At 31.0% G+C, this 11,632-nt stretch overlaps 1 pseudogene; it reads left to right on the top strand.

Annotated features, from left to right (window-relative positions):
* Positions 1 to 2,755: 2,755 nt before the first annotated feature.
* On the top strand, positions 2,756 to 5,075 carry LOC149558235 (putative chromatin-remodeling complex ATPase chain; annotated as a pseudogene).
* The last annotated feature ends 6,557 nt before the right edge of the window (positions 5,076 to 11,632 follow it).

Raw genomic sequence — 11,632 nt, 5'->3', positions numbered from 1 at the left:
ACTAAAAAATTGTAATTTGGAGAATTTGGAGGAAGGATTTGGAATGGAAGAAAACTTATTTTGATGTTGTATATTTCAGTTTTTTGGCTATTGTTTCCTGCAATTTCTCTGATGTTTTGGTTGATATGAACTCATTGTGAATGGTAAAGACTTGAGACTTATATTTTTTGAAGGTTATATGAGTTTTATTTGATTTGGTTTTGGTTTGTATTATTTTAATTATGCTTAGAAGAAGTTATGTTTGTTTTGGTCAAGATTGGTCAAATTCTATCATAATATGAACAATTTTGAGGAAATTGCAATAGCTTTTATTTCCTTCCTTGGATTTGGCTATAACTTGGAGAAAATGTTAGTAACTCACTATTATTGAGTCTCACAAAAAGTATTGTTTTCATTCTTTCATTCACGGGAGTTATTAATGATTAATTAAGGGTTTTAAATTTTTCCCTACTTGAAAATTTGTTATTAAAAGATGTAGCATTCTTGCATTCATTTCAATGGTTGGAAAATATTATAAATGTGAATCCATACCACAAATTTTAGAGTTTTGTGGAAGGCCCATGTAGTACAGTTCTATTGTGCTCTCTAAATCAAAGTGGTAGTATATATGTTATTCTAGCTTGTTGTCTTTAAAGAAATAAAATAAATTGAATTTTTTTTTGATAAAGTAGAAATTATTTCAATATCCTTTGGAATTAAAAAGCTTAATGTTTTTGATAAAGTAGAAGTACAAGTTAAAATTCTGATAAGATGGGAGTTTTATTTATTTCCATCTCTTTTAACTTTGCCTTGTCTTCAGTTCTCCATATAATATGCTTCTAAATATGCACTTGAAAAGGGCTATATAACATATATTCTATCTTGGATTAGCCTCTTATATGTTTTGGTGTTTTCTAAAAAAGCTCTATTTTATTGAAATCTGTAGCTGTGAGGTCCCCACATGCAAGATATTGGCCTTTGTGATGGCGGTGATAATGCTAATCAAACTTTGTTTCACCACATTATTAACTTGCAGATATGACAAAATAGATGCAATGTGCAGAGGACTACTTTAGATTTTTAAATCACCAGTCATTCATTAAAAGTATCTAATAATGCAAATTAACAAACAATTAAATATTGAAATTTGGTCCATAAATAAGGGTTCAAACTAACTATACACTAAAATGTACAATTAGAAAGCACCAAATAGTAAGAAAATGGAACTTCATCAATCATCAATATCAAAAAATCTTCATGCTATTGAACTTAAAAATTTCAAATAAATTTGAGCAACAAGAAGGCATGCTAATATTCAAACATAACATAAATTTCACCAACAAAAATGTGTTTCTATATTAATTATGTCAGTCCTTTGCAACAATTTCCAATTCTCATTTACTACAAGAGAGACCAAGGTCTTTTATATATTTTTCTTTTTAAATGGAGGGCCTAGATCTAATCCTATTACATAGCCAAGTATTATCTCTACCAATGACCGAAATGTGATGCAAGAAACTAGGGCAGTTTGAAAATTTTAAAATACAATTTATTGCAATAGCTAGAAAAAGACAAAAGTGGTGTAGATCCTAATGAGGGAAAAAAGAAACTTTATTCTTAAACTTAGCTAAGCACCTAGATTATGTCAAATTATCTTTAAGCACAACATGCCCAACAATCTCTTCCTTTGTAGCATATCCTAGAGATCTAGTATCTCTGAGATCCTTCTTGTGTGGTGTGGGTATAAACTTCATTTTGTCTTCCATGGATGCTCACTTGGCAATAGATTTAGTTTCAAATTTGCAATCATGGCTAGCCAAATTAGGTTGGTCATGAAAAAGTTCAACAGTGTTGGATATGAGCTTCAGAAGTTAAAAGCTAGAGGATCTCTAGGAAGAAAGAGACCAATGGAAGAAAGAGACCAATGGACTATTGTTAATAAAAATAAGAAAGGAGAAACTAGATACTGTGATAGATGAAGATTGAAAAAATTACATAAAAAGGCTCATGACACTATTCATTTTTGTTTATATGATTTTTCTCTATTGAATGTTTCAAATGAAACTACTACATATAAATTATGCAATAGAATAGGAGAGTTTTACCAAAATCAAAGTCTAAGTAACAAGTTATTTCTAAAAAGAACATAAAATTATCTTAAAATAAATGATGGAGACTCAAATGTTGAACAAATGAATTCAATTAATCTAATTCTAAGTTAGTTGTAGTCAATTAATGTAATAATTAATGAGGACAAGTGTACTATCTTATTATGTCCATTGCCTATATCTTGGGAAAACCTTCTCCTTACAATCAATGGTTCTTTCTCATATAATTTGTAGTTAGATGCCCTTGTTAACACTCTATATTCATTATAAATGAGGAGAAGAAATTTAGAGGGATCTAAAGGTGTATTGTCTATATAAGGTAGATGTAAGGAGAAAAGTAAGGACAAAAATAAGTGTGAAAAGAAAAATTCTAAGGATCATTATAATTCAAAGTGAAGGTCTAAATTTTAAAACACCAAATAGATTGAGGCATTGGAATTGTGACGAGTGGGGGTATCTCAAAAATGAATGAATAAATAAAATAAAAATTATGATTATTCCTCTATAGATAAATCCTATGATGATGAAGCTACTGATGCTTTTATTATTCTTGCTAATATGACTCATGATGACTCTTGGTCAATAGATTCAGGTGCATCTAGCTTATGATGGTTTTCACCATATTCAACTTATAATGGTAGGGAATTTTTCCTTGGATATAATAGCAGATGAAAATTATAGGCCAAGGAGAGGTAAAATTAGTTTCAATGATGTATTGCAAATCCCTAGTTTAGCTATAAATTTAATTTTTGTATCTAAAACAAATGATGACTATTGTACTAGCTCATCTGATTGTATGAGAATTGGATAAATGGAATACTTGCAGATGAAATTGTAGTGGACATTCTCTATACATATTATATTATTTGAATGTAGTTTTTTTTTCTACAAAGGACTTTATGTAAATACATTAAACATTTGATTTTCTTCTTTATTTTACAGAAGCTTAGAAAAACCTTGCAAACAATCTTCTCACTTGGATATTTACATAAATTTCAAGGAATATTAGGCCCATACATGGTTGTGGCACCCAAATCAACCCTTGGTAATTGGATGAATTAGATTTGATGATTATGTCAAGTTTTGTAGGTAGTGAAGCTTCTTAGAAGCCAAGAAGAAAGGGTTTGTATTTACTAATGACTATAATTGCCCAATTTTAACTTATTTCCTTTTTAAAGTATTATTAATCAGGTGCTAATATATTTGGCCTTCTTAAATTATGCTGGAAAACATCCATGAAAATATGTTGGTACTAGGAAAATTTGATGTGTGTGTCACTAGTTTTGAGATGGAAATTAAAGAAAAAACATCACTAAAATGGTTCAGTTGGCAATACATTATTATTGATGAGGCACATTGAATTAAGAATCAAAATTCAATTCTTGCAAAAACAATGAGAATCTATAGAACCAATTACAGGCTTCTTATAAGTGGGACACCTCTTCAAGTATGATGCATCTCTAGTCTTTTGAAGACTTATATTATGTTCCTATGACATTTTTTTGCTAACAAGTAACTTGAATCTGTGGAAGTTGGTCCAATACGAATGAGTCTTATAGCTATTACAAGTAGCCTTGTTATGTTTTAACTATTATTTAAATGGTCTATTTTCTTGTGCTTGCAGAACAATCTCCATGAAATTTGGTCATAATTGAATTTCTTACTCAGAAATTTTTTTGGCTCTATTGTGACTTTTGATGAATGGTTCCAAATATATGGTGAAATTAATCAACAAGAACTTGTCTAATAGCTTGGCAAGGTAGTTTAGTCAAATTTCTTTTGTTATCTACTCTTTTTTGGTAATTCGTATGCATTAAACATGGGTCTCATTGGCTAAAATTTGTTTCACTTGAAGGTTCTTTGATTATTTCTATTATGGAGGCTTAAATCTAATGTTGAGAAGGGTTTACCCCCTAAAAAGGAAACAATATTAAAACTGGGGATGTTAAAATTGCAAAAATAGTTTTACCAAGCCCTTCTTCAAAAGGACTTGGAGATTGTCAATGCTAGAGGAGAGCATAAGTGCCTACTAAATATAGCTATGCAATGAAGAAAATTTTGTAACCATCCATATCTTTTCCAAGGTGTTGAGCTAGGACCATCATATACCACTAGAGACTATTTAGTCATAAATGCAGGTAAGTGTTGGTTTACCATATCATTGTGGGTTCTATTTAATACTATCTTGGGTTTTGCAATACATGTAGGTTTAACATGGTACTTTTGCTAATTATATCATCTTGGATTTTTCCATTTACAAGGAAAAATAATTCTTTTAGACATGCTTCATCCAAAGCTAAAGGATCGTGATTCTCGAGTTCTCATTATTTCTTAGGTAAGTTGTAGTTTACTGATTTTTTTTAAGAGTAGTATTCTTAATTATCTAAGAGCCTGATTGAGTATTTCTTGTCTTCTACAGATGACCAAGCTATTGGACATTTTGGAGGATTATTGTATGTATCAAGGATATCAGTATTTCTGAATTGATGGAGATATAAATGGTGAGGAGTGTGATGCTTCAATATATTCTTTAAACTAAGAGGGCAATGACAAATTTATTTTCTTGATTTCTACTAGAGTAGGAGGTCTAGGCATTAACCTTGCCACTGCAGATGTTGTCATTCTATATGACAGTGATTGCTATACACCTATTATATGAAGAAAATTATATTAGGTGTGAATAGTGCTACTAGAGTATTTGGAATCTAAAATTTTTAGGGTTACAGGAATCCTTGAGTAGAGTTACAAGCACAAGATCGTGCACATAGGATTGGCTAGAAGAAAGAAGTTCAAGTCTTCTAATTTTGTACAAAGGTTTGCCTTTTTACTTGAGATCAATTTTTTTTTTTTAGAGTTTTGTTGTCATTTTTAAAGATTTACTCTTGTTTACAATTGTAGTATACTATTGAGGAGAAGGTGATAGAGAGAGCTTATAAGAAGCATGCGCTAGATGCTTTGGTCATACATCAAGGATGTTTTGCAAAGTAGAAAGGTAATATATCACTTAGGATTTTGGGTCAATAGTTGTGATTACATGATACTTAATTTTTTTTTATGAATCAAGGTATAGCCCCACTGCTTATTAAAGTTAATACCCAATTTTAACCTATTTCCTTTTCAAAGGATTGTTAATTAGTTGCTGATGATTTTTGGCCTTCTTAAATTATGTAGGAAAACATCTGTGAAAATATGTTGGTACTAGGGAAATTTGATGTGTGTGTCAGTAGTTTTGAGATGGCAATTAAATTTTTAAAAAAACACTTCAATGATTCAGTTGGTGATACAATATTATTGATGAGGCACATTGAATTAAGAATAAAAATTCACTTCTTGCAAAAACCATGAGAATCTATAGCACCAATTAGAAACTTCTTATAACTAGAACACCTCTTCAACTATAATGCATCTCTAATCTTTATGAGGCTTATATTATGTTCCTATGACATTTTATGTTGATATATAAATTGATTATGTGGACATTGGTCTAATAAGAATGAGTCTTGTAGCTAGTACAAGTAGCCTTGTTACATGTTAACTATTATTTAAATGGTCTATTTTCTTCTACTTATAGAATAATATCCATGAATTTTGATCATTACTAAATTTTTTACTCTTGGAATTTTTTAGCGCTATTGAGACTTTTGATGAAAGGTTCCAAATATCTGGTGAAAATGATCAACAAGAAGTTGTCCAATAACTTCACAAGGTACATTAGTCAAATTACTTTTATTATCTACTCTTTTTTGGCAATTTGTATGCATTAAACATGGCTCTCCTTGGCTAAAATTTGTTTCACTTAAAGGTTCTTCAACAATTTCTATCATGGAGGCTTAAATCTAATGTTGAGAAGGGTTTACCCCCTAAAAAGGAAAGAATACTAAAAGTAGGGATGTTAGAACTGTAAAAATAGTTTTATCAATCCCTTCTTCAAAAGGACTCGGAGATTGTCAATGCTAGAGGAGAGTGTAAGCACCTACTAAATATAGCTATGCAACTGAAAAAACATTATAGCCATCCATATTTTTTCCAATGTGCTGAGATAGGACCACCTTATACCACTAGTGTCTCCCTTCTAAAGAAAATCCATGCAAGCTTATAGGAGAGAGACCCATAAACTAAACTCCCACTTAAGTATAATAAATAAAACTTAAAAAGAGCATCCTTAGTGGTGTTGATGATCATGACTTTAGTTTTATCCAGGGTGGTCATAGGTTGGTGAAGATTATGAAACTCAAAAAATGCATCAAATTGTCTCTGCAAACTATTAGTAGAATTAGATAGGAGGAATACATTATCCATAAAGAGTAAATAAAAATCACAAAATGATAAAGAAGTCAACCATCATCTATAGGGGTACCTTGTCTAAGAAAATTCTCATAATCATCAATATAGATACCAAAGAGTCTTGGTGGGAGAGGGAAACCCTAAATAAAATAAATTTAGTGTAGACAAACTCAAAGAGGTAACAATGATGAAGGAAACCCCAAATAACTTCCTTTTAGAGCTGAATGTTGGTGGTAATAAGAGTATCAAAAACACCTATGTTTCATAGTTCTTGGGACAAAAGATACCATGTGATTAAGTAAATGGCTTTCTTTAATTCCATAAAGCAATATGAGACTTTATAGGATTAATGAGACTTCTCAATGAAAGAAAACCTGACAATGTAAGATATTGGCTATATTGGATAGATTTGATTATTTATACACAATTACCAAAAGATATGTTGAAATAAATTGAATAAAATACCTAATTCCTTAAGAAAGAGATATGTTTCCCCTCCAAGAATAGGATCCCAACTCTTGGACAATCGTGTGATTGTCTTCTAATGGTATTTCTTTGATCATGTTCAAATTAGGGTCATCACCTTTGAGTTTAGCTGGATTAAGATCTATTAGCCTTTAAACTATCAACTTGATTGGATGTTGCCTTGTTGCCCCTATTTCAAGAAATATAGGTCCATAACCTTTTTGGGTGCTATATTGAGAATTAAATGAAACAAATAATAATTTATATGTATTCTTTAAAGGGCTCTAGCTCAATGGAAGAGTGCCTACTTTAGAAGCATGAAGATGGTGGTTCAATTCCATCATGCTCTATTATGACCAAATACACTACCAAATATGTGACTAAATATGTTATTAAAAATGATACTAAATATGTGATCAAATATACTATTAAAATACTACTAAATACACTACCAAATATGTGAGTAAATATACTAAATATGTGATTAAATATGATACTAAATGTACCACTAAATATGTGACTAAATTGATGATCAAAATTAGGGATCAAATAAGTGACTAAAATTATTTACTAGTATATTTAGAATCATTATAAATGACTGGATATTAACTACTAGTAGTCACATGATTGATTTTAGTCACATATATACAAATTTTAGTGGTTTTTTAGTCACATATTGCTATTTTTGTACTAGTGATCAATGTAATTGTCCATAATGTTCACAAAGTTTTCTCCCATTTTAGCTATATATTCATTAATCTAATAAAGAATAGGTACATCCTTCCTCCATATGACTATACCTTTAAATGGGAATAACTTTTGCACATAGAAAAATAGACAAGTTAAGAGTGAACTGAACTTACAAGAATTGTTCTTTGAAGTTCTTATATTTTCCATATTCTTGTTGAACTGGTTTAGCATCAACTCTGCAAGGTCAAATGATAGATTATTCTCAACTACCTTGAATGTGAGATCCACTACTTTGCATAATACACTATCGATTCTGCTCAAGCTATATATCTTGTGCATGATGACATGTATCCTAAACTTTAGTTCCATATCTATAACATAGCTGATCTCCATTCCCCTTCCATCCCACTCAACAAGGGTTTTCTTTTTAAGCTCGACCTGACTTAAGGTTTTGTTCATTTTAGATTTTTCCAAGATAAGAAGACCATTAATCCTATAGATCATTTTCTTGGTTATCAAAATAGGTTGTTCTAATCATAATTGACCATTATACACATGACTAAATCTTATCCATTTGATCTAAAACTCTTGTGATAAATGCAAAATGTGAATCAAACCCTTTGCTTCAAGGTGTTGATTCTCAATTTTTAACACACCATTCACACACAACTTCTCTAGGGTTTCATCCATTTCCAATGTTCCAATATCTTGTATAGCACAACAAAGATGTGAATGAATTTCATTGATTAATAATACCTTTGGTGGTATTTGTAATTGAGCTCCACTCAGAAATAGGGTTTCTGTGACTATAGGAATTAGGTTCAAGTTTGGCATCTTCCATTCAACACCTTGAACCAACATATTAGATCCTTTTTTTGATTTTCTATTGGTGGATGCCATATTGCTTAGTAGGGTTTGAGAAAACACAAAAATCTTCAATAGTAATTCCCTTGAATTTCTTGAATTCTCTGAAATCACTCTGCATAGATAGCTCTCAAAAATTCACTATGAGAAATGAATTCAACTTCATCCTTTTTATCAAATTTCTTCTTTTGAACACCATAAATTGGCCTCCAAATGAAATATTGGCCTCCACTTCACTTGCATTAAGTGCTCAAAAGAGTCATACATGACTTGGTAAGCATACAAAACTTAGTTACTCTTGACTTTTCTTAGTAGGGTTTGTAACCCAACTTCACTTGGTAATGACTGGCATCTTCTTAATTGCTCAGTGATCCCTTTTCATCTTAAATGCTGATATGGATCTTTCATTCTGCTAACTAGAACTAATGTGAGATGTCTTCTTCAAGGTTCTAGTTCTAGTACTCCTTATGAAATCAAGTGGAATCGCTAGAGTCATTCAATTATTGAGTGACATATTCATTATTTCTCAAATTTGCATTCTCATAAGATTTTGGAACCCATTGTTGTCTCATTTTGTTTCTAATGTAATCATCCTTGGCTTTCTTTTAACCTTCAATTCTTCTAGTATTAATACAGTAGGTGGCAAGATGACCAAGTTCTGTACAGATAAAACATCTTCTAGTGGTGTCTTTTGTCCTCATGTGATGTTTAACATAATTCATTCCAATGTGTCCAAATTTTCCACAGTAATGACAGCCACACCAACTTTTATAGTCCCAACCAAATATAGCTTTTACAATTTGTTCTACTAGGTTCAATATCTTAATTTTGCATTCTCAAGATTTGTGCCCATGCTTCTTTCATTTGTGACATATTCCTTCAAATTTAGGTTTCTCTTCGCATTCATTAGCTCTATGTCCATCCTAATTGCAATTATAGTATTTTCCATTGAATTTAGCTTTCCCATTGCTACAATATTTTTTTGATGTATGAACTATCTTACCATAGTGATTGCCGGTAGGTCTTTGATTCTTTTGAGCTCCTTTCTTGTATGATTTTCCTTCTTCTGTATATCCAATTCTTGCTCTTCCTTTTTGTTTGTAGTGAATTTTCTCATTCAATTGATTCATGTCTACTTTAGATTTCATCATCCTTTCATTAGTTTACTTTTTAGTGCTTAGATCATTCTATAATCTTTCATTCTCCAATCTTAGATTCATGATTTATCCATTTGCATTGGTGAATTGATTAATGAAGTCTCCTTACTAAAGGGATAGATGTTGAATTTAATTGTTCTTTCCTTATATCTCTTCTATTATCCTATTTTTCTCTTTGATGACTTCACATAATCTTATTGACTAAATTTCTTTATGTCTTCTTAGTTTTCTTATTTCTTCATCAAGCCTACCATTATTTTAAAATAGTTTACTAATTGCCTCATTAGCTTCATCTAAATTTCTTAAATGGATTTCTATAATTAATTCTTCAATGTAGTGTTGGTCATTCATTTGTACTACAAGATCTTTTCTTATTTTCAAGGAATTAGAGAGTTGCTTCTTTTCTTTCCTAAGTTGTCCAATTGCCAATTCCAAATATATCTTCTTGTTGTCAATAGCCTTGTCAAGTTCAAATACCTCCATAGCTTTTGATCTTTGCTCAAGATATTAAAATTTTCTTTGAGAACCATAAAGCTCTGATACCAATTGTTGAAAATATATATGATAGGTTAAGTTAATGAGAGGGGAGGGGTGAATTGATAACTTATACAACTTAATCCTAAATTACTAATTAATTCTTCATGTGTATTATGATCTAATTGCATACATGAATAACTAAAATCATTAAAGAATTCACAACACTTTTGACACACAATTTAGTGACCCAAAAACCTTCCAAATAGAAAGTAAAACTAGGGTGGGGATGATACCCACAAGCTTTAGTAATGTAGAATAATGTTGGCCTATTAAGGTTTACAATGATCACTTCTAATGATCTAACCTTTTAGGAGCAATAAGAACTGCCAGGTCCACCTTGCAAAAGGATTTTCAAACACCTAATGAAGTATGCACTTAGTAAAGAGATTTACAAAGAACTATTAATTCTACCTTGTGAAAGGATTTAATCAATCCACCTATTAGGATGAAACAGTGGCTAATCTTTGATCTACAACTTCGTTTGCTAAATGAGATTCCTTTGAGTGTAATGATCATGTTGATATGATATATAAACCTTTGTTGCTCCTTATACTACTATAGCCTTTGCAATTTGGTCTTCTTCTCTTCTTTCCTAGCTATATTACATTTTTTGCTTCATATTGGATGTGATACAATACATTACATATATACCAACCCAATTTACAAATTTAAAAAGTTGGGTACAATACAATTTTACACAAAATACACAAAGTTGGTCCAAACTACAAGAACTCTAGTTCTAAAGACTAGCTTGGTTAGGTTCTAATACTTGACATCCATAGTCAATGCCCCACATCATCATGCACTTTGTAGATGTAGAAGCCTGGTCCCTACTGATCACTTACAAGTAGTCTAAACTCAATCTACACTAGTGACCTGGTGAATATTGTGAAACTCAACATATAAAATCAATTACTTGATTCATACTACATAGCTCAGTAAATGTTATCACTACAAGCTTGGTATAAACTGTGTCACTTGGTTAATACTAAGTGGCTTAGTTAACACTGAATTCATGTCATTGTAACTCTAGTCTTGGTAAGCACTAAAAAACATAGCTTGTAATGAGGAACTTAGAAAACCTTATGAAGCTCAATTTAAATAGCTGATCACCATCTTGGTAGAAATTGCTAGACACAAATTGAATATTATCTCTTGAATTTGGTAGCAACTGTAGAACTCTGTAGAGTTTAAAATACTTGGTTTACTCTGTTAACTATACAAAATGCTTGGTAGATACTTACAATCTAAATAAGTGTGTGTCACTAATAACAAACATGACTATAATTTCAACATAGTTTCGACCAAGATTAACCAAGCTTTGACTTGCCTATGTGCCTTATCACAACATGCAAGAAATTTGTCTAAATTAATTCTAGGGATGGTTTGAAATTTCCTAAATGTCTTGTGTCATCTTGGACACTTATTAACCTAATCTATTCAATATTGATGTTTGACCACCTTATTTAGGACATTGGGCCCCTGCACCAACTTTGAACATTTTGCAAAATATGGGCTCACTTTTACACTATAGGGGTTCCTATATTA

This window comes from Cupressus sempervirens, chromosome 5 (assembly GCF_028749045.1).
Source record: "Cupressus sempervirens isolate cs-2001-9-10 chromosome 5, ASM2874904v1, whole genome shotgun sequence".
In the NCBI taxonomy this organism is placed as follows: domain Eukaryota; kingdom Viridiplantae; phylum Streptophyta; class Pinopsida; order Cupressales; family Cupressaceae; genus Cupressus; species Cupressus sempervirens.
This window is presented reverse-complemented; position numbering and strand designations above follow the sequence as displayed.